Below are 23,417 nucleotides of genomic sequence, written 5' to 3'. Positions count from 1 at the left end.
ATCAATTAGGAGTACATTAAATTAATTAAGTTTCCCTGGAGTGTCCCTGGAGCCAATGCACCGTCCTATGCTCTCACACTGTTTTCTTCCTTGCTTAGTTACCGCGGTCACTCGTTTGTGTACGCTCTCCATCTTCGCTTGTTTCGTGTGGTCAAATTCAACTGGCCACATCCCAACCACGCTTGCATATGAGCCTCTTTTTCACTTGAACTCCCACTGCTGATTGTGGCTGGAGGAAAGCACGTAACCTTTGTTGACTGTTTTTTAAATATATGACCTCTGACCTCAGGAGAATCCACGGTACCACCTGCGTATCCATTTGCCCTTCTCCTCTCTCATATGCCTATTGAATATTTATTCTGAATCACAGTTACCAGAGTATTATCTTTCACCTGCAAATTGATCTTGATTGACTTGCTCTCCAGCTCTCCAGCTCTCCATCCCCCTGCACCAGTTCTCACAGTCAGTAGGAGACTTCGCTTCTGATGCGGACAATGAAAGTCATCAGAAATCTTGGAGTCACATACCCGCATTCCTGAATCAGATTGCTCTCCTGTGATGGTCTGATTGCATCCCTAGAGAGAGCCAACTCTCCCACCCTCCCACGTGTCCCCATCCCTTCCCTTATATCCCTGTTAGTAGCTCCAGGATCCTTCCTTACAAAAGTGTCCCGTGTTCTTAATTCACATCGCCATGGAGCTTCCTATAATGGTGTGGCTTCACACTGTGAAACTTGTTGAGTACAATTTAGCAAAATATCATATCTTTACGTGGTGCTCTGTGGTCAACACTGCTATATTCCCGTGTTAGATATGTATTTTTTCAAATTAAACCATAAAGTATATGGTATCGTCTTTGATGCCTCATTGCCTCTCCCTCAAGGTGACACAATGAGTTTTTATACACTGGACATAATCTAAGATTTCAGTTGGACGTTAAGAAGGAACTCTTGCTTTGGGGGTGCTGATCCTGGGAGTTTTTTAGAAATAGACTTGATGGACTGGAGAGATGGCTCAGCCATTAAAAGCTAGGTTCACAACCAAAGATATTTGACATAGACTTGATAATATTATTTGGCTTGTAAGTCTTTAAAACTTGCTCTCTCTCTCTCTCTCTCTCTCTCTCTCTCTCTCTCCTCTCTCTCTCTCTCTCTCTCTCTCTCTCTGTGTGTGTGTGTGTGTGTGTGTGTGTGTGCTTTGTGAATTAGTTTTCTCCTCCTTTTACATGGGTTCCAGGAATTAAGCTCAGGTTGCCAAGTTCGTGCATTAAGTGCGTTTACTCAGGGAGCTATATTGCCAGCACCAATACCAGGTCATTTTCATTTTTTGGCAGAGGGGTGGAGTGGAAGACTATTCAAACTGTCTCAGCACAGCGATTTCTTAACTGTCCTTATAACCGTCCAGTAAGAGTTAAAGTCCTACTTCTCCAGGAAAACACTGAACAAGTGAGATGGAATGAGCCAGATTTCTCAACTCTGTCTTTCTAGTAATAAACATTGGGCCAGCAACACGTGTGTCCTTAATACATGTTAGTTTATGAGTGTATCTTCCTGGCCAGCATTGCCTTTGAAGGCCACACATTCATATCAGACAGACAGACGGGCACTGCTCTTTCCAGGAACTTCTGAAAGGAACCTACCTACCTGTGGTAATTCAGCATGAGGCATAGGTATGTGAGGGACCAGCCCCCTTTGATCTGAGTTTTTTTAAAGCCTGTTTGCTTTTAACCACAGACATGTCCACTTCCCCGATATCACTAAGAATGAGGTTTATGCTTTGAGAACCACTCGTGTCACCTGTGCCCTAAATTATACATCTGACAAGAGCTGGTGCTGAGAGTGTGAGGGGACACGGGATAAACAGCCACCCTCGGAGCCTCCCGGGATCTCTCCTGTCAGTAATCTTCCCAGTTATTCCTCTGGTGACAGGCTCTGTGCTTTTGAATCTGGCTTATAAAGGTGGGCATGCAGTTAAACGGGAAAACAAATGCTTCTTCTCTCTGCCTCTATCCTCTCCCTCTTTCTCTCTCTTCCCCTTTTCCCGTGTAGGAACATCATCTGAAAGTCTTTGATGCTTGTAATCTGCAAGAAAAAAAAAGAGGCAACCCCGTTATTTAGCTTACGAGCTTCTTTAGGGCCTCAATTATTTCTTTCTTTAGATAATCATTTTATTTTTAGTTATGGGTGTGTGTCTCTGTGTGGGTTTGTGCATGTGAATGTAGGTACCCTTAGAGGCTAGAATAGGGAATTGGATCCCCTAGAGAAGTTACAGGTGCTGGTGAACTGGTGGACATGGGATCTGGGAACTTTATTCTGGTCTTCCATAAGAGCAGCAAGTGCTCTTAACCACTGAGCCATTTCTTCAGAATACCTGCAATTCTTCCCTTATAGTTATATTCCGTCTTACAGAATGTGATTTGTTTGAAGACAAGCATACTACCCCTTATCTTTGAGTTTCTCCACACCCCTCCCATAAATGCTTAACATCATATTAAAAAATACGCTGTGTAGTCTTTATCACATTGGACTCATTCATATTCTGTGCGTAAAGGCTGTCATAGCTGAGAAAGGATATAAACTGTATTTGGTCAGTTGGGTTTGCTTCAGTGGAGAATAACCAAGTTATCCACCTGTGAAGGCGGCTAACGTTTCAACGCCTCTCATTAAGTCCTGCTCCATCATGGATTCTCTGAGACAAGGGCATTAGCAACCACTGTGGGTTGTCTGGGCCCATCCACGAGCTTTTCTAATCACCCCTGTCTCCACGGAGCATCTTGGGAAAGGTAGCAAAAGACACAAAACACGGATCCTAGGGATGTGAAAGCCTCATGAATATGGAGGGAAGAGTTTTGTTGTAAAAGGCAAAGCATGGAGCTTGGAATGTGTGAGCAAGAATGAACGAAACCAGGCAGGATGTTGTTTTGACCAATGTTCTCTGAATGGCCGCATGTTAGAGGTTTGGTTCCTAGCCTTTGGTGATAGTGGAAAAAGGCAGAAGCTTTAGCAGAAGAGACCTAGTAGAAAGCAGTCAGGCTTTTGTGGGCGCGCCTTTGAAGGGGTTGTGACTCCAGTCTCTTCCTCCATATATATATATTGCTACATGCTTTCATCACAAAACAGGGCCATGGTATTGCAAGAAGGGAAGGCTATGAATAAGAGGAACAGCTACTGTGTGTGTGTGTGTGTGGGGGGGGTGACTGGAGAGATGGCTCAGTGGTTAAGAGCACTGACTACTCTTCCAGAGGTCCTGAGTTCAAAACTCCCAGCAACCCCATGGTGGCTCACAACCATCTGTAATGGGATCTGATGGCCTCTTCTGGTGTGTTTGAAGAGAGCAACAGTGCACTCACATACATGAAATAAATAAATAATGAATGAATGAATAAATAAATAAATAAATAAATGAATAAGGAACAGCTAGGAGAGAGAGGTTAAGCCATCCAGGCAGAGGTGCCCCAAAGCACAGGCTGTGAACTCCACAACAGTGGAGTGGCCCCTCAAGAACCTCATTACACTTAGAACATATCTATGCAGAAAGTGGCACGCGATAAACCAGACAGTACTTTGTGACCTTTTAACTTGGTGTGTCGGTAGCATCTGCAGGTGCGTGGAGACCATCCGGAGCTGTGGGAGTCAAGATGGGTGGGATGAGACAGAGGTAAGGGAAGAAGGACACACTTGGGAAGACTCTCAACTGAGGAATTGCCTCCATCAGATTGGCATGCCTGTGGAAGCATTTTCTAAATTGGTAATGGATGGAGGGCCCGCTACCCACTGGTGCCTTCCCTAGGCAAATGGTCCAGGGATGTATAAGAAGAGTACCTGATCATGAACCACTAAGCAAGCCAGTAAACAACGCTCCTTTGTGGCCTCTGCTTCAGGTCCTGTCTCCAGGGTTCCTTCCAGCCTTCTGGTCTAGTCTTGGCTTCCCATAGGAATGGATTGTGGCCTGGGAGTTACAAAGTGAGCCTAACCTTTTCTTCCCTGAGTTGGTTCTGATCAGTGTTTTATCACAGCTATGAGGACGCTGGGAATTTTGTGGGCATGAGAGGAAATGGGCCCACAGAACTGTTCAGAAGTGAAAACAGTGAGTTTAATGGTACATAAATGTTAAAAAATGTGAGAGGGGGAAGAAGAAAGAAGAGTTTTACCAAAGTTCCAAAGGTTTCTAGCTTGGATGGCTGTGGAAGGATCCAGGTGACTGGGAAGACAAAGTTAGAATACAAGGGATGTACATCAGGGAATGAGAGATGCTCAAGGTTTCTTCCACTCGGATGTGATTAGGCTCTTTTATGGTTGTTCTGGGAAATGTCCCCCAGAGGTGCATGTATTTGAGCATCTAGAGTCTAGTTTACAGCACTGTTTTGGGGGGTCATGGAGCCTGGCTGGAGGAGGTAGATCTCTGGAATGCAGGCTTTGGGGTTATAAGCAAGTCCTACTTTAGCCCAAGTTCTCTGCCTCCCCGTCTGTTGAAGGTGATGAGCCAGCCTCGTGCTTCTGCTGCCGTGAGCTGCGCTACGTTTTCCTCACAGCCATGGACTAAAAGCAAATGTGTAATCCAAAGCAAGTGTTCTCCTTCTTAAATGTTTCTGCCAGGAATTCTGTCAGTGTCAAGACAAGTAACTACCACCCAGCAGCTGACTCAGATGGATGCAAACAGCCACAGCCAAACGGTGGATGGAGCTTGGGGACGCTTATGGAAGAATGGAAGGGGTTGTAGCCTGAAGGAGATAGGAACTCCACAGGAAGACCAACATTCAACTAACCTGGACCCTTGGAGGGTCTCAGGGACTGAACTGCTACCAAAAGAGCATTCATGGGCTGGACCTCGGCCTCCCCACACGTACGGAGCAGATGTACAGCTTGGTCTTCATGTGGGTCCTGAACATCTGGAACAGGAGCTATGCCAAAAGCCGTTTGGCTGCCTGTGTGATCGGATTAGAAGAAGCTGGGCTGTTTTGTCTGGCCTCAGTGGGAGAGGAAGCACCTAGCCTAGCAGGAACTTGATGTGCCAGGGTGGGGGGGATGACCAGGGGTGTCCTCCACCCTCCCAGAGGAGAAGGGAAGGGGGAAAAGGGGAATTGTAAGAAGGGATGACTGGGAGGGAGGCAGTGACTGGGACGTAAAGTAAAAAAAAAATAAAATTAAAATAAAATAAAAAAGAATTTGAAAAACTCCATTGAATTCCTAGGGGGAAAACAAAAGACAAAGAAAAGGATCCAGTAAAGTCTCTAAATATCCATTGCATTGCTGGACACTCAGTCCCCGTCGTGGTGGTTTTGAAGTGGTGAAATCTTTAAAGGCTGGGCTTAGTGCAAGGTAATTTAGTCCTGGAAGGAAGAGCCATTGGGAGAGATTAGTATTGTCATCAGACAGTAGATCAGCTCTCACAAGACTGTCCTGACAGGATGGGCTGTTCTAAAAGAGCCTGCTACCCCTCTCTACCTCACTCTCTGTTCCTTCCTGTGGATTCCATTTGCCATGAAGCCTTCACCAGAAGCTGCACAGGCGCAGGTGCTGTGGTTTTTTACTCTGGAGCTGTCAGTGAAATAAATCTCCATTCTTAATAAACCACAGAGCCTCAGGAATTTTGTTACAGTTATAATAGCAACACTAAACAAAGACAAAAGGCTTTTTCCTAGTGCCTAAATCCTGGTAAAAACTAATATGAAATCATGGTTCGGGGCTACAGGTACATTTAGTGCTGCTCCTATAACTTCCATCCTGGGAAGCCCAAAGAAATGAGCAGCAGGATTTTCAGTGGTGAATTTTGAAACCATCAAGGCGGGAGCATGGCAGCATTCAGGCAGGCATGGTGCAGGAGGAGCTGAGAGTTCTACATCTTCATCTGAAGGCTGCTAGGAGAAGACTGGCTTCCAGGCAGCTAGGGTGAGGGTCTTAAAACCAATGCCCACAGTGACACACTTCCTCTAACAAGGCCACACCCACTCCCACAAGGTCATACCTCCTAATAGCGCCACTCCCTGGGCCAAGCATATTCAAACCACCACAGAGCGTGTGTGCACGCACGCGTGTGCTTGTGACAGGCTGGCTATCAGCACCAAACTGAAAGAGCACAAGGTGCTAGTGACAAGAGGAACTGGAGAAGTTGCCCACTGGCTTTGGGACTAGAATGAAGGAGAGGGAGGCTATGGACCTCTGCATGATATTGGACCTGCTGGAGAGTAAAGAGTGAAGGCTAGTGAGACAGCTCAGCGGGTAAGGACACCTGCTTCCTTTTCCCAAATAAATTAACTCAAAGAAAAAACAGAGAGCCTGTGGCAATGGCTGGAGAAAGGTCCCTGAACTGGCATGAAGACAGGCTAGAGTGTGGGGGCTGGGATAGCTATGATTCAAAGCTTGAAACCGACCTGTAGGCCAATATGACTCAGCCTTTATTTCGCTTGTGTTGAACAACTTTTATTCTCGAGGCTGGCACTTTCCTGCCACTTCCCTTCTGGGTACTTGGGTGCCCTGGATGAGAGACAGAGGCCAGATCTGAGAACCAAAGCTCTGAGAAGGAATTCTGTCCTGTCCTGATCAACTACGGGCCTTGGTCATCAAAGCAAGGACTCCTATTTTGAAAACAGAGTTTCCTTGAAGAATTTCTTTTATGTCAAATATCAGGTTATAGTTTGGGAAGTTACCACCCCCCTCCCCTTTTGATCTCTAGCAGTGGTGTGTCTTTTCCCAGGAGCGCTGCTATTTTTGCTTAATTTGTTGCAGAATGCTTTTGTTCAAATGTTATCACCTTTCCCGGTTTCCCATCCATAACCCCCTATCCTATCCTCCTCCCCCTTCTTCTATAAGGGTGTTACTCCATCCATCCATCTACCCCTTCCAGTCTCCCCACCCTGACATTCCTCTAAGCTGGGAGAATCCAGCCTTGGCAGGATCAAGGGTTTCTTCTCCCATTGGTGCCCAACAAGGCCATCCTCTGCTACATATGCAGTTGGAGCCATGGGTCTGTCCATGTGTACTCTTTGGATGGTGGTTTAATCCCTGGGAGCTCTAGTTGCTTGGTATTGTTGTTTTTATGGGGCTGTGAACCCCTTCAGCTCCTTCAATCCTTTCTCTAACTCCTCCAATGGAGACGTAGTTCAATGGTTGGCTGCGAGTATCCCCCTCTGTATTTGTCATGCTCTGGCAGAGCCTTTCAGGAGACAGCTGTATCAGGCTCCTGTCAGCATGCACTTCTTGGCATCAGCAATATTGTCTGACTTTGGTGGCTGTATGCATATGGGCTGGATCCCCAGGTGGGGCAGTCTCTGGATGGTCATTCCTTCAGTCTCTGCTCCAAACTTTGAGATGTTCTTGATAGAGGGTGGTAGCTACACTCACTTTGTACAGGCTAGCTACATTCTTGATCCTCAACTTTGATTAAATCCAAAGATGTAGAACCTATACACAGGAGGGACTGATTTTAGGGAAGTCTCTCTCTCTCTCTCTCTCTCTCTCTCTCTCTCTCTCTCTCTCTCTCTCTGTGTGTGTGTGTGTATGTAGTATGTGAGCTTAAGGCTTTCACCTTGGAAAGGACTTTATCGCCTGTGATCCCTCTCTCCAGCCCCCCCCACCACACTTTTTGATAAGCACAAGAAAGATTTTCTTCCAAAAAATTTATTATAGTGATATTGTTACAATTGTCTGTTTTTAAACACACAGTAGGGATGGTCAAGTTGCCCAAACTTTGAGATGTTCAATAATTTAAAACTCATTTTGTACAGGCTAAAACATTTTGATCCTTTCTTGATTATCCAGAGATGAGAACCTTAAATAAGCAAATAGTAACACTGAAATTTCAATTAATATTTAATATTACTTAGGACTTCCTTAGGTAGATCTGATAATCATGATCTTAGCACTTAAGAAAATAAATAGACCCATAAATAGCTCCATATAAATATAGGTTTTACCTTTTAAATAATAAAATTTCTTAGTCTTGAATTTTGTGTCTTCTGCATTAAGAAACATATAATAATAATGTAGATAATTCATTAAAATAACTTATGCCTCAAAGTTATCTCGGATAGAGTAAATACATAAATAATTTAAAGCCCACAGAAAACAAGAAGCAATTTGTATCCCTCTACACCTTCTTTTCAGGGTGGAAGGCAGACAATTTAACCCTGCCTTTAAATCCATATACTGGCTGAGATTCAGCCAGAACTGTTTTAAAAAGACCAGAAGTTTGCAGAGAAACGCAGGGGTTTAAGGGCCTAGCCTCAGGTCTCTTTAGGACGAATAGACAATAGAAGAAACGCAGGTGCAGCCCACCCACCAGCATCTTCTCTCCACCCGAAAGTGAAGGGGCACTTCTCAGGCTCCCTCTTCAGGACCAGGATCTCTTGCTGGATGAGAACAGAATTCATGTGGTGGTCCAACTTCCCCTCAGCGTTGACGCAGCGCTGGTGGCGGCACTGTGCCTCCCAGATCACTGAAGGATATCTATCAGGGTCCTCATTGCGGCTGCAGGGGGAGATAAAGCCAGGAAGAAAAGTGAATTCCAGGAAGAGTGGGAGGAGAAGAACATATTATTTACATGTGTAGTTTTAAAACCTCTACATGTTGGTTTTGACTTTGGCTAGTCCGAGAATTTGGATTCTTCCCTTTCCATCGTTTTCCTCCCGGATTCCCCATTTTCTCCCTCCTCCTCTTTTGCAGTGATAAGGAGCAAAGCCAGTGTCTTCCACATAACAGACACCCATTCCATCATGGAACTGGACCCACGGCTTCACAAACTTGAATTTTAAAGTTTATGAAGTGCTTTAGAAAAATATCGTTGAAAGATAAACAGAATAAGCTGAAAGGCCACAGTGAGGACGGAAACTTAACATACTGAGAGATACATTTTAAGGGTACATTTGATTGACAGGAATACAAAGGACAGATGACCAAGGACTAAAATGGCTGCTCATCTGACTTGGTGACATTGGTCTCTGAAAAGAGGGAATGTCAGAATTATATCTGAGAACACTTAGGGGATGGAAACCAACGATTGTGTGAAAAAACAATGACTAAAGTCCCTTTATAACTTCTTCCTTGTCTCCTTATAATACCTGAATAAATAGTTCACTTAGACCTTTGAATTGATTGTCCTTAGTACTGGGCAAAGAAGAAATCCTATAGGCAGAAGGATCCACAGGTTCCTTGCCATTGAAACCCATTTATATAAATTCAATCGAACAAAGTACTGAGCTCTTTTATAGGTCTGAATAGTGTATTCCAGTGCTGGGATTGGAGGTAAAGTCAACTTCACAAAGGAGAAGAAGTATTCAATTAGGATATTCCTCTATTAGCCATTTAAGCTTTTATTTTCTATGTCTTCTTAGGACAGACCCAAAAACTCCTAGTTAATTAAACATTATTTTGCAAATCTCTTTTTAATTGTAGGTCTGGTAGAAAACGACTTCATATCCTCGCATTTTCCAAAAAGTCAGCAATCAACATGAGCTCTCAGGAGATGCTAGAATCATAGTTATCATTAATTTGGGTTGATCTATGTGGCATTAGTGACAACTAGAACAGGTTAGTGTAGGCATTCCTGCTCTATCCAGAGGAAGCCTGAGAACCATGGTGCTTAGCACAACGGTCCTTCTAGGTCTCTGAGGATTCTGAGAGGAAAAAAATAATGATGTTAGGGTAGGCATGAGATGCATCAAAGAATGGAAAAACACAGATTTTTTTTTTTTTTTTTTGGGTCTAGTGAAAAACTTTATATCCTGATTTCCAGGTCAGCAATCAACGCAGGCTCTCAGAGATGCTAGAATCCGTTATCATTGTTGGGTTGATCCTCATTGACGACAACGCTAGAACAGGGATTAGGGTGAAGCATTCCCTGCTCTATCCAAGAAGCCTGGGAAGCTTTGAGAACCATTGCTTAGCTAGCGGTCCTTCAGGTCTGGGAAGTTCTGAGAGGAAAAAATAATGATGTTCAGGGTGAGCGCGTTAAATAAAGATGAAACACAGATTTTTTTTTTTTTTTTTTTGGTTTGGGTACGTACCTCAGAGTCCAGGAGGGTGAAGTGGAGCGGTTGAGGTGACAGATCTGAAGACCTTCTGGAGTAGCACTGAGCTAAGGGAGTTGAGGACTTTCAGGTTGACCTTCCGTTCTGGAGAAAGTTATTGGCCTCATTCAGCGACTTTGAGAATGTGAATACCGCTACTGCCTTGCTGTAGCACTCAGGGTTCAGTAGCAGCATCAAACTAGAGGAAAATGGTGATGGAATTGGATTAGTATATTTTCCTGATAAATTCATTTATGATATATACCAGCTAACATATACGTCGGTTAACTCCTACAGGAAACATTCAACTTATTCTGGAAATATATACCATGTATTAACTTTAAATTTAAAAAACTTTCAAGATATGGTAAAATCATTGCTAACAACACTAAAATTGTTATTTTATTTTCAGCCGTTTTCCACGCTCTTTTCCCTGACTATATGAGGACAGACATGCTATGTGAGCAACAGTGTTGACTAAAATGTCAGCTTGTATAGCCTCATCAGCCTGCTGGCTCTCATTGAGTCAATGGAGACGCTAAATGACCTCGATTTTCTTGTCCTCGAAACTAGTGTTCTTAGTCACACCCCTTTGTAGCTTGTTTTGATCAAACTTGTATCTCTTGGAGGAGAGGGCTGCAGAAAACCCCAGGTTGTCAGCATTGTGTTGAGGTGAGAAACCGTGTTCATACACCAGCTATCCTCCAGAAAAAAACCTTGTTTTCTTAGGTATATTTTCGGTTGTTGTTTAAATTTAGCATGCATTGATTGTGTTAGACTCAGTTTTAGAACATACACTTTTAAGTTAAGTATTTAAAAATTATAAAGAAAAGCTGTTATTGAAGAGGAGAGGTTATATATAATTAAGATCCATGGTTTGATTATACAAGTTTTGATGTATTCCGACCAAAATTTAACAAAAACACAAATCTGCAGAACAATGCTTCATAATATCCTTTTGCTCAGAAAAATAGACTTTGACAGACAGTCTTTCTTGTGTAAATATGTGTTCATATGGAGTTAGTTTTATTATTTCCACCAATTTTAACCTAATCTTTCTGACTGATGTATCGGTTTAAAATACTGTTATTGGTTGTTATCTATCAAGGTTTCATTCAGGTCTACATATACGTTTGGTTAACAATTATCTTTTGTAAGCAACTGCTTGGTCCATAATCATTACATTAGTGGAGGACTCACCACGGATGGAGTTCTCAGGGACGTCTCATGGTGTGATCCTGATCAGCTGCATTTTGGATGAACCTCAATGCAGTGGATGATGAAGTATAGTATACTTCTCTTACATGGTTTAAACTCAGTCTCCATCGAGGTGGGTTGGAAGGCTGTTTAATGTAAGGTTCATCTCAGTGGTCAAAACAGAACCACCGCTTTGTGACAGGTAACAGCATGTCTCTGAGGTGCGTTCGAGGAAGAACAGAAGTTCCGTCTGAAGATGACTTATTTAGGAGCTGACCAGAACCTTTGCATGGTTCCATTCTCTGTGTGTGAGAGGACATATATCTAGGCTATTTGCCAGGGTGGTGTCTTTTCTATTCTTTGCTTTTGTTTATTTTTCTAGAGTTGAGACTGGGCTCAGGGCCTTGCGCTTGAGACAAGCGCTCCACCACTGGGCTGAATTCCCCAACTGATAGAAACTCCATCATAACAGTTTAGATCATATCTTTCTCTTTTTTTTCTATGGTTCTGGCATTACCAAAAAGCAAAACAAAACAAAACAAAAGCAAAAACAAAAAACTGACAAAACCATTTCAATGTGTAACACCATAAACAGAACTGTAAAATAAATAACAACACTGATGGAGACACATTTTGTATTTGGCATTTCACGGCACTGTTTTTTAACAGGTACCTACTCTCCCAAAAACGATGCAAGTGATTTAGTTATTAAGGAGTAGCTAGAGACAGGAGGTTTACTGGTTGAAGACAGGACTGTTGCGTGTTGTCAAAAACTTGCTAATATTTTCTTGAGTTTTGATTTCAAGCCTTTCTTCTAAAGCAGGAAAACGATGAAAGAATATATGACCATTGTAGACGCGTGAAAGAACAGACCGTCGAGATGGAGGCTGAAAGATAGTGGAGTGCTGGGCACTGTAGAGGACCGGAACAGAGAGGAGGAACAGAAGGAAGACAAAGGAATGTTCTATTATATATAAATGAGATGACACTGCAGGTAATTCTTGAGAATGCTTTCTCTTTGGGAATAGAGATACTATGAGGACAAGATATAGATACAGGGGTCATTGGGTCATTAGATATGAGGTCTGTCTGCATGTTGTTATATGGTGAATATGAGGTCACTAGGTCGTGCATCAAGGTGTCCATGTTGTATGATGAATATATATGGGGGTCACTAGGTCATGGGTCATCTGCATGTCCTTTTCTTTGCCCTCTACCTCTAACCCAGGTCTCACATTAGCTTCCCAGTTCTCAGCTCTTGTTGTCTGACATTCTAGCTTCTACAAAGCCATGAGGTGAACCAGCAGCTCTGTTCAGTAGACCTTCGGTAGGATTGCTGGATTCTGTTTGTGACCGTTGTTCTCAAGTTGCCGCACCTCACACCTCATTCCTCTTTCCAGGCCTCCTGATGGCTCACAACTCTGACCTTCTGTTTATTTGTGTTTGCTTTTTTGACACATCTAATAACCTGGTGGTTCGCGCACACCACGATTGCCCATTCTTTTCTACATTCTCTACTTCCTGAGTGAAGCAGAACTCCTTATCTCTTGAAGATTAACATTACAGTTTGAGATAAATGTCCTTAGCTTTATTCCTACTGTGTTCCATGTTAGGATTCACTGGGTCCTGGTTTTCTATGTGTCCTCTCTTTCTAGGCAGCTACCAACCTTCGTTCAAAGTACCTTTGTAGCAATCCTTTTCCCTATTTATCAGTGTAGGATCCTATTCACTAGTTGTTCTGGCGGAAATAACCTCACTGAATAACCGGACACGACATTGCCTTCTTTGAGTAATATTTTCATTCATAGAGTTTTGTTGTGTAACCTTTTTATATATAATACAGGTCTTCCATAGGATTACCTTTTTTTTTTAAAAAAGGATTTATTCTTCAGTGTCTTGTGAGTACACTGTGGCATCTCTTCAGACACACCAGAGAATGAGTTCCCAATGTGAATGGTTGTGAGCCATCATGTGGTTTACTTTTCAAGGTGTCAAGTTCTCTAGGAGAATTGTGTGCTTCAGTCCATCTCCGGCCCCGTGGATTACTTACAGTGTGACTGGCTTGTGGCTGTCTATTGTTTTCTCTTGGGTATATACTGTTTGCTCACACAGACTTCTTTCTACATGAGGTAGCAGGCATGCAGCTATTCTGCTATAATTCTTGTTAACTGTAGAGTTTGGTAAATAGCAGCTGAGCCTTTTTTTATTGATTAGCAATAAAACATTATATCAGAATTCATATGTATTTCCTTTCTTTAGAAACTCGAAAAGCTGCATTCTAGACCTCTGGATTATCTTGTTCCTGGCTCTACTCTGCAGCCTTTGGTGTATTAGCGTTGGAAGCCTATACTGAACTCGAGAGGATTAGACCTCCTTGTTGCTATCTAGCAGGATGTGCAGAAGAGTGCCTGCCAAATCTGTCCACACTGATGATGAAGAGAGCTCTGTAATCCTCATGAGGTGTCCCATGGTGGTGACTCAGTGTATATATTTGGACTTAGAGAGATGATGCATACTACAAAATAAAGGAGAGGGGCAAAGTGGTTTCACAATAGTGTGAAGATGCTTATTTAGAGATGGGTGATTGCACTAGCTTTGAGGAAAACTGATTTCCGGCCTTGTGAAATATCTGAAAGTCTGTGATTTGAAGAGAAGCAGTTGAGGCTGAACTGCTGGGAAGATGAGTTTCTTTTCATTAACACCGTTGCTTCAGAGTAGAAGAAGAGGAAGAGAGCCATAAGTGAGAGCTGTTTGCAGTCAAGAGATTCGTCTTCCCTTTCATTGTGCCAGGACCCTTGTTTTTTTGTAGAGTGCTGTTCTGCTTCATAGAAGCTAAATTTTGTGTCTATACATTGACTGTGTGTTGACTTTTGCAGAAAATAACAATGAATAGTATAGATTGGGAATGAGGGCTGGCTCAGGTGGTCAATTTTGTGAGATCTCTTGGTTCTCTGAGGCTGAACAGCTACAACACACACAGACTACGGGTTTCAGGACAGGGGTTGTGTGTGGGAGGGTATGCAGCAGGAGGGGATGCCTGTGATCCAAGTGATGTTTTAAGGGAAGAGATATTGCCGTGTGATCATTAGGCCATTATACAGTATTGTCTAGCCTGTGGGGTAAAAACACTAAGAATATTAGAAATTTGTATGGACAGTCATCTTTATATGGTGGTAGTTTAAGACACTAACAACGCAAAACCAATTTTGTTTCAAAATGAGGCTACCATTGATAATCAATATTTCATTAGTTTAACAGTCATTTCAGGGGAAAAAATGACAACAATATGAATCTCTAATATAAAGGAGGGATTTCATAGTTTTAAGTGATTTAATATACCTTCCTAGTTTAAAAGCAGCTGTTTGAAAAAGAGTAGGTGCTGTTGATTTAATATAGATTTTAATACTGCACAAGGTTCCTTCTCCATTGGCTTTTGTGTAATAGAACTGATCCTGGAGAGAGTGTTCTTGGGATCTAAATGTAGGGGCTGCTGCTATGAAGATGCTACCCAACCTGGACCCAGAAAAAATGCAAATAGAGCATACTTACAGGAAAGGTCTGCTGTTAAGATACAAGTATTTGTGTGGCTCATGGTGGCCCTTGGTTGAGTGGGCAGGCTTATCCAGATCTACATTTTAACCCCTAGTTTAACTGTAATTTTACTTCTGAGGACCCTCTGAAAAATTCTGGGATGACTGAATGGTATCAGATTTTCTGGGAATCTGGTGGAGAAATTCTGCCTTCCTCGCAGCATATAGCAGTGGGCCAGTCAGTAAATGACTACTTTTAATTGGGTAGGCTGGTGGCGTTGAATGTTTGAGTGTAAGCATGTGGATGCATTAGAAGTGTGCTTGTGTTCATGTGTGTGTGTGTGTGTGTGTGTGTGTGTGTGTTTTTTTTTTGAGTTTTGGGGCAGGGGTGTGAGGCCTTCGTCAGCTCCTTTTCTTTGAGACGTGAGAAACTGGTACTTGAGATTTGACTAGACTATGGCTGTGGGAAGCTCAGGGATCCACTGCCTCCTGCCTCATTCCTTATTTCTCTAACTACCGGGGTCTCGCAAGACTCAGTTTGTGGTGCTGAGCTCCAAGCTCAGTGAACACTTGCATGGGTATCTCTCAGCCCAGAATCCCTTTTAACCTTCCGGTTCTACCATAGTCAGCTTTTGTCCTCTGGATGGCCATTCTTTACCTGATAGAGACCAGCTGTGAGAGGTGCTTCTACATTTGCACTCCTTCTTTCTTTTTCCCTATTGGTCATTGACAGCTACCTGGCTGAATTTTTATCTGATTACACTATTCTTTGATTGCTGGGTGGCCAGAGACAACTGCTGATATTTATTGTGACAAACTTGTTATCCTTGCACCAGTCTGCGTGAAATCAGCTCTCTCGGCAAGCTCAAAAGAGTATGTATGTAAATGGTGGCTTCTCTTAGCGTCTATTTGCAACCCCAAAGCCTAGGGAAGATAATGCTGCCTGGAAGCTGGAAGTGATGAGAGAGGAGATTGTTAATGTGATGTCATCTCCGAGTATGACCACACTCTACCAGTGTGATGCAGTCTCTACTGAAAATCCGCAGGGAGATCTTTAGCATGATTCTCCTCTGAGTGTGGTACAAACTCATGGAAGCTAGAAACTGCTGGTGAGTTCCTCACTGGTCTTTACTGAAACATTGATTTAAAGTGGTCACAAACTTTCCATTTTTTTTTTTTTCAATCAAATTGTTAGAATCGAATCTATATCGTTAGGAGGCATACAGGTGTTGACCCCAATGGCTTTAACCAGAGTAATATGACTTCATCAGCACCTTTAGAATCCATGGCAAACCAATGGGTTTTAGGTCTAAACGGATGTATCACTGATAATATCGTCTAAATAAATAAATGCTTCCACCACGCTGTGGATTTGATTATTTCTTTTCAGCAAAGTGCAGCTAATAGCGCAGACCACAGACTGCATTTTAAAAAGAAGGCACAGCACATGAACCTGGAAAATGTTGCTAATTGGTGACTTCTGCTCTTCTCCAAAATAATAATCTGATGGCAATGAAGAACAGGTCCAGGAACTGGAAGAGGCAACCCAGTAAAGACCTTATGATTTTGTGTTTCCTATGTTTCAAAATCTTTTGGAAGATTTAAAATGCCATGATACTAAAAATCAAGTAATAAATTGTTTGAGTGGAAACAGAATCAAAGTTTTAAATCTGGGAAGAGACCAAAAGCACAGTTCCACAAGGGCAAATACATCCGTATGTCTTTGAGCTTTATGAATCCAAAGAGAAGAGAGATGTTCTCGATTGTGGTAACAGAAGGGAAGACCTTAACAGAACCTTAAAAAGTGGCTCTGCCCTATTTTCCCTAGCAGTGGTTTTTGAATAAAAATTGCAACTATAAAGATCCTGGCTACCGCATTCACTTAAAGGGCCTGGTTTTGGCTTCAGACACTCTTAGATTGCACCCTAGGTCCTTAAGCAGTAGTGAAACTGGAAGGATGATACCAGCGCTCACTTGTAGTCAGTTTCTACCCATGATGGAAGTTATGGGAGAGCTGTGGGCCCATGGTTACAAGAAGTAAGCTCATGTCTATCATCGACATATAGATTCAGTGGTCTGTAGGGTGTGAACAAGCTATTAATGTTTATAGATACACCATGCATAAAAAAATCTGTCAAAGGACTTTTGAGGAGAGACGATCTACAAGATCTGAGGAATCCTAGGTGTTTGTCTGTTAGTATGAATGAGTACTCCCCAGAGAAAGGCTGTCTTATGGCCCAGTTGAACTAGACTTCCATTGAATAATTGTTTTGTTTTTCTGAAGAGGTATTTCAGATGAAGCATAAGGTGCTGTGTTCTGGGGCTACAGCAGGCCAGAGTGTTACTAAGGCTGGTTTTGGCAAGAGTAGATATTCAAGGGTAATGTAAGCCCTTATTTTATTCTGTACTCACTGTACAGTTTGCTGATCAACTAATTAAACAGATTTTGTGTAGATGACCTGAAAACAAGGCTCTGATAGTAGACATAAGCATTTCTAGTGACGGATAGGGACAGTCCCCACTCAACATGATAAAACTGTTCTTTTGGCTTACATGTTGTTCCACTGACAAAAAAATGGAGAGACCACAGTTTCACTTGTGTTTAACTTTCTTTCTTTTATTCATCTATCTATCTATCTATCTATCTATCTATTCTATCTATCTATCTATCTTCATCTATCTATCTATCTATCTATCTATCTATCTATCTATCATCTATCTATCTATCATCTATCATCTATCTATCTATCCTTCATCTATCTATTCATTCATCTTCTATCTTCTATCTATCCATTCATCTATCTATCTATCTATCATCTATTTTCATCTATCTATCTATCATCTATCTATCATCTATCTATCTATCTATCTATCTATCTATCTATCTATCTATTCTATCTATCTATTCTATCTATCTATCTCTCTCTGAAAACTGGCACATTCAGAGCTATGGCCTATGGGGCTATAGTCTGCCTACCTATGTCCCATCCATACACCCACCAACATATATTCACATTGATATAGTTGCCAAAATAGAGATGTCCCCATTAGTGTTCTCAAGTTGTGTGCTCCAGTTGGTCTGCTAGTCTAGGAAGTACTAGAAACTTTAAGAGTCATTGAGGGGTGGCTTTGGGGTGTCTGTCTTGTCCCAGGAACCTGCTCATCCTCTCAGACACTCTGGCTTCTGTTCACATACAAGAATTCATCACCTTCTCTCCCTCTGCCACGATATCTTCCCTAAGTCCAAGAATCATTACCCAGGAGCTGTCTCAGCTAGAGACAAAATAAGTCTCACTGAGAGAGAGAGAGAGAGAGAGAGAGAGAGAGAGAGAGAGAGAGAGAGAGAGAGAGAGAGAATGTTACTCATCCAATTATAATTATTTGGAAAAAGCCTTGAGTGTGCCTCTTTGTTGAATCATTTTAAGTGTTGAGAACAGCTTTAATTCTGCCTTCTCTTCTTGCAGTATATTTTACATTTCCTCCTAAACACAATGTGTCTCTGTATGTCTTCTCTCTCTCTTTGTGTTTCTGTGTCTGTCTTTCTGTCTGTCCCACCTAATAACCTTTTAAGGAATGGATGGACAGTAGACTATATTAACTAATTGTTTTGATTAATACCTTTTACCTTATGTCATCATCCCACAGAGAAACAAAACCAATCATGGGGTATAAAGTAGAATTATTGTCATTTTTACCTTTTGCATAGTGGACTCAATTTGGTTGTATAATATTGTTGTGAAGACTGAAATGTAAAAGAAAGATAAAGAACATTTCTTGGTTGCAGAAACAGAGCAGATTTTGTAATTTTTAGCACTGGAAAAATTATGGCTACTAGGCTTAGAATGGCCCAGTGGGTGAGAATGCGCTTGCTGTAGAAAGTTTGGGGACCCAAGCTTGACCACCTGCACCCTACGAGAGTGTGGTGCTGCATATTTATGTATACCGCAGCTCAGCACGGAGTAGACTTTACAGGCAGGGAAGATCTGGGGAGCTAGGTCGCGTATTCTAGCCAAAACAAGTTTGAGCTCCATTCAGAGACTGTCTGAAAATGTGAGAGACATTAACAGAGGAATACACCTGAGACCTCAAGTCTCTGTCTTCCTGAGAGGACCTTCATGGACTAGGGCCATGCAATCCCAGACACACATATAGCCATGGAAGACACACACACACTGCACACGCGCACACAATGCACACGCACACACACACACACACACACGAACACACAGACACAGACACAGAAACAGACACACAGACAGATATGTTTTACACACACGTGAGACACTGGACACATACAGACACAGACATGGAAGCAGACACATAGACACATACACAGCATTGAATACAAATACACACACAGACACAGATATACAGACACGCACATACATGGACATACACACACACACACACACATGGATGGACAGACACACACAGACATACATATACACACACACATGTGTACACATACACAGAAGACATAGAAAATAAACACACATAGACACACAGACCTCAAGGTGGCGCTGTACACACACACACACACAGTCACACACAAGTACTACAGATACATACAGGCACACAAACACACACATACACACACAAATTTGCGACAGACACATATAGACATACACAAAGACAACCAGACACATCTATAGGGACATATATTTTTATATGAAACACACACACACACACAGATTCATACAGGAACACATACAACCCACACAATTATGCAGATACACACACACACAGACACAAACATAGACACACAGAGACACAGGAACACACACATAGACAAACCCACAGACACAGACACATACACATAGACAGACATAGTCCTGGCACAGGCAGACCCACAAAGGCACATGCACACACAGACACACACACACACACACACAGACCCATGCACAGCACATAGATAAACGGATATGACACCTCATGACAGACAGACACACACACACACAGATACACAGAGACTTCCCACACAGACACAAACAGAATACAAACACACAGACAGACAGACAGATGACAGACAGACACACAGACACAAATCCTATGCATACAACACACAAATACCATATACATAACATACATACAGAAAGAAAACCATAACTAATTTAAATAATGGCTTGACCTTAGAAGTATTGAGTTTCAACAAAAACAAAATACAAAACAAACAAACAAACAACAAAAATTTCCAACTTGTGGCAAGGCCCTCAAAAAACGAGTTGGAGAACATCTAAGTTAAAGTAACAAGAAATGGTTTGTTCTGTGTTCAATATTTTAATATGTCTAGCAGACAGATTACAAAATGAAAATTTCTGTCCACTCATACTACTGTCTGATTTGTACTTTCCCCATATCAGAGAAAGTGAGGAAATATTTTGGTTTAAGATTCGGCCCCTGAGACAGGGGTCATAGTTTACTTAGACTAGCACTTGCTGTGAGAAGCCTGAAGATCTGAGTTCGATTCCTGTGCCCCAGTGATGCTGGGCGAATGGCATGTGCCTGTAATCCCAGTGCTAAAAAATGGGAGACAAGAGGGATGTATGGGCTTTCTGACCAGGCCAGCAAGTGACCCCAATTTCAAAAAAAACAAGTCAACAGCTCCCCAGGAACAATACCTCTGGCCTCTACAAACATATGTACACATGCACTCACACCAGCATCCTCCCCTGGCCCCACAGAGACACTTTCCTACTAATTTTGCTTGGTAAGAATGAAATTGTATGAATGTCATTTTCTCCAAACTACTTCCTCCCCAACTAATCATGGGAAAGCCCCAGCTGGCCTCAAGCATAGTAGTTCATGACCAGCTGTAATTCAGTCCCAGAGGATCCAATGCTCTCCTGGCCTCTGAGGGTACCAGGCATGCACACACACAGACACACATACAGCAAAACGTTCATACATTTAAAATAAATGGAAAAATAGAACAGGGCACCAATTGTTAGTTTTTTATTTGACTGAGAGTGTTTTTCTTTGTGTACCATTCAAGAAGGTTTGGTAAATGCCTGCACCTAAATTCTTTCTTACTGAAGAAAATCCGCATCCACCCCAGCCACGCCCCAAAGTGTTTTGCAGCAGTAGAGTTATGTTATATGAAATTATTGCCTTAGAATCCAGGTTTTGCCTTGCAGCGGTGTTTGCTGGTATGTGTTTTGGTGACGTTTCTGGCTTCCTTCTCTCTCCGTGGGAGCCATGGGTTGAGCCTATGTTCAGCCCTTCTTCCTTTCAAGTTCTTAGGCATCATCCAGTGCCTTTGTCAACTTCTCTGAAGCTCTTCTCTTTCTTTTGACATACCTCTTTCTCTCCCTTCCCCTTGTGTGTGTGTGTGTGTGTTTTAGTGTGTTGTCTACTCGCTTCTTCAGGTCACAGAATCAGTTTTAGTTCCATTTTACCCAGATGTCACTAATACTTTTTGAAAACTTAGTTTGCAGTTGAATTTGTGAGTCTCCAGCAAAGACATTGTCTTGGTTCATTCTGTCCTATCTTATGGATTGCCTCTTTCTTGCTTTTTTATCGTTGGTTCTGTCTGTGTTGTCCACTATCCATCCATCCATCTATCTATCTATCTATCTATCTATCTATCTATCTATTCATTCATTCATCTATCTATCTATCTCTCCTCCCCAATGTCCTGTTCCCACTTGAAGATGTTTCCTCAGAATAGAACATTATACTCATGCATTTTAAACAAATTTAAAAAAATCGAGAGTCAAGCTTTTTGAATATTAGACTAGTATTATTGGTTTAAGTAAGCTTTATGAACCTAATTCCACAATTTAGATGATAATGGTTGAAGAGAAACTAAATTTTGAGAACTTTGAGACTTGTATTTTAGAAATACCTAGAAATCTTTTCTCTATACCTAATTTATTTAATTTCCTGTTGGTGCTTTTAACATTCATTCTATGTTAATGAATTCACCGATAAAATTATGTGCTTGGTCTTTGTTTAAACACATATTATCACTGCGGGGCACAGTTGGCTTTTCTATCATGCCCTGTGTTTTGTTGGAAAGTAAGGGTGGATGTTCTCTGTGATAGAAACTCAGTTGGGCTAACCTGAGCAAAAGTCAGGGATGAATTGTGAGGGGACAGAGATATTAATGAAACAAGGGGGAAGATATACAAACAGGGATTCAGACCAGCACCACACACAATAAGCTAAAAACACAGTCTCTCAACCCTCTCTTGTCCTCAACTCTGTTCTATCCCCCTGAAAATTCCCTTTATCTCTGCTTCTGACATCCACATTGACCTACTAGCCATGCCTCCCAGCTGTGGTTGACCAGGATCATGTAGTAACAGCACAAATGAACCTGTAGAGAAGAACCTAGCCTTCAGGTTGGGATAGCCCTGCTCCTGAAGAAGAAAAAACATGTTCTGACAGACATGTGATGTATATGGATTGTGTATGTACTGTAAGTCACTATCTTTTTTTTTTTTTCTTCCTTTTTTTTGGAGCTGGGGACCAAACCCAGGGCCTTCCGCTTGCTAGGCAAACGCTCTACCACTGAGCTAAATCCCCAACCCCAGTCACTATCTTTTTATGAGAAAGGAAAATCAGGTAGCTGCAGATGCCAAACTCATTTCTTCATGCCACCAAATCTTGTCCAGCATGCCTTTAGCTCCTTGCACTGCGTTAGCCTTCCTCAGTGTAAGTGATTGCTTTTGTTCTGTTTGTGGCATCATGAATTACACATATGTGCCTGTTAGCTATCTCTTCTGGATGCTTTCCCTGCCTGAGAAGGTTAGATACGAGGTTCTATCTCTAACCCTTATGTGATTTATGAACTGGGTGTGATGGCTCACACCTGTGACTCCAGAAACAGACGTAATTAACCAAGAGGCTCACTATGTATTTGAGGCCAGCCTGGACTTTCTAGTTTTAGAACAGCCTAGGATATAAAGCGAAACCTGGTTGCAAAAAAATGAAAAACAAGCAAACCATATTAGTTATGCGCTTTATGTAGGCCTGGAAAGATCTCTTTGAATCAAATCCATATGATTTTATGCTTTCATTAGGTGAAATCTGCTGTGTAAGCCTTTGTAACTAAATTGGGTAGGTACTTAGAGTGATATGCAACAACCCCATCTCAGCTAAATGCAGCCTCTGTTGGAGATGATGAGTCTTAGCCATGGAGGAAAAGTGGTTGAAACTCCCACACAGGTGGGAAACTCCATCTCCAGCCAGAGAGGACCTCAGCCATGTGTTTGGTGTATACATAGTAGAGTTTATCAGACGCTTTTTGGTTGGGGAAGGAACCATGATCTTTGCAAAGATGGTTGGTGCTGGCTATTATTCAATTGTGGGAACATAATTATCTTCCTCCCTCCTCCCCCCTTCCTCTCATCTTCCTCCCTCCTTCTTCCCCTCCTTCCCTCCTCCCCCTCTTCCTCTCTGCTTTCCTTCCTTCCTTCCTTCTTTCCTTCCTTCCTTCCTCCCTTCCTCCCTCCTTCTTTCCTCCCTTTCTCTTTCTTTCTCTCTCTCTTTCTTTCTTTCTTTCTCTCTCTCTCTCTCTCTCTCTTTCTTTCTTTCTTTCTTTCTTTCTTTCATGTCTCTTCTGTCTGTCTGTCTGTCCCTCTGCCCACTCATCTGCCCACCTGTAGTTGATTAATCCACTCTACCCACCCAGCTGTGGCAGCGCGAGTTCCTTGCTACTCCCCTAGTGTTGTGGATTCTTAAATG

General features: G+C 42.2%; 1 pseudogene; it reads right to left on the bottom strand.

The window, feature by feature from the left end:
• Positions 1–8,230: 8,230 nt before the first annotated feature.
• LOC116898450 lies at positions 8,231–10,197 on the bottom strand (annotated as a pseudogene).
• Between the last annotated feature and the right edge of the window lie 13,220 nt (positions 10,198–23,417).

This window comes from Rattus rattus, chromosome 4, assembly GCF_011064425.1.
Source record: "Rattus rattus isolate New Zealand chromosome 4, Rrattus_CSIRO_v1, whole genome shotgun sequence".
Lineage (NCBI taxonomy): Eukaryota > Metazoa > Chordata > Mammalia > Rodentia > Muridae > Rattus > Rattus rattus.
This window is presented reverse-complemented; position numbering and strand designations above follow the sequence as displayed.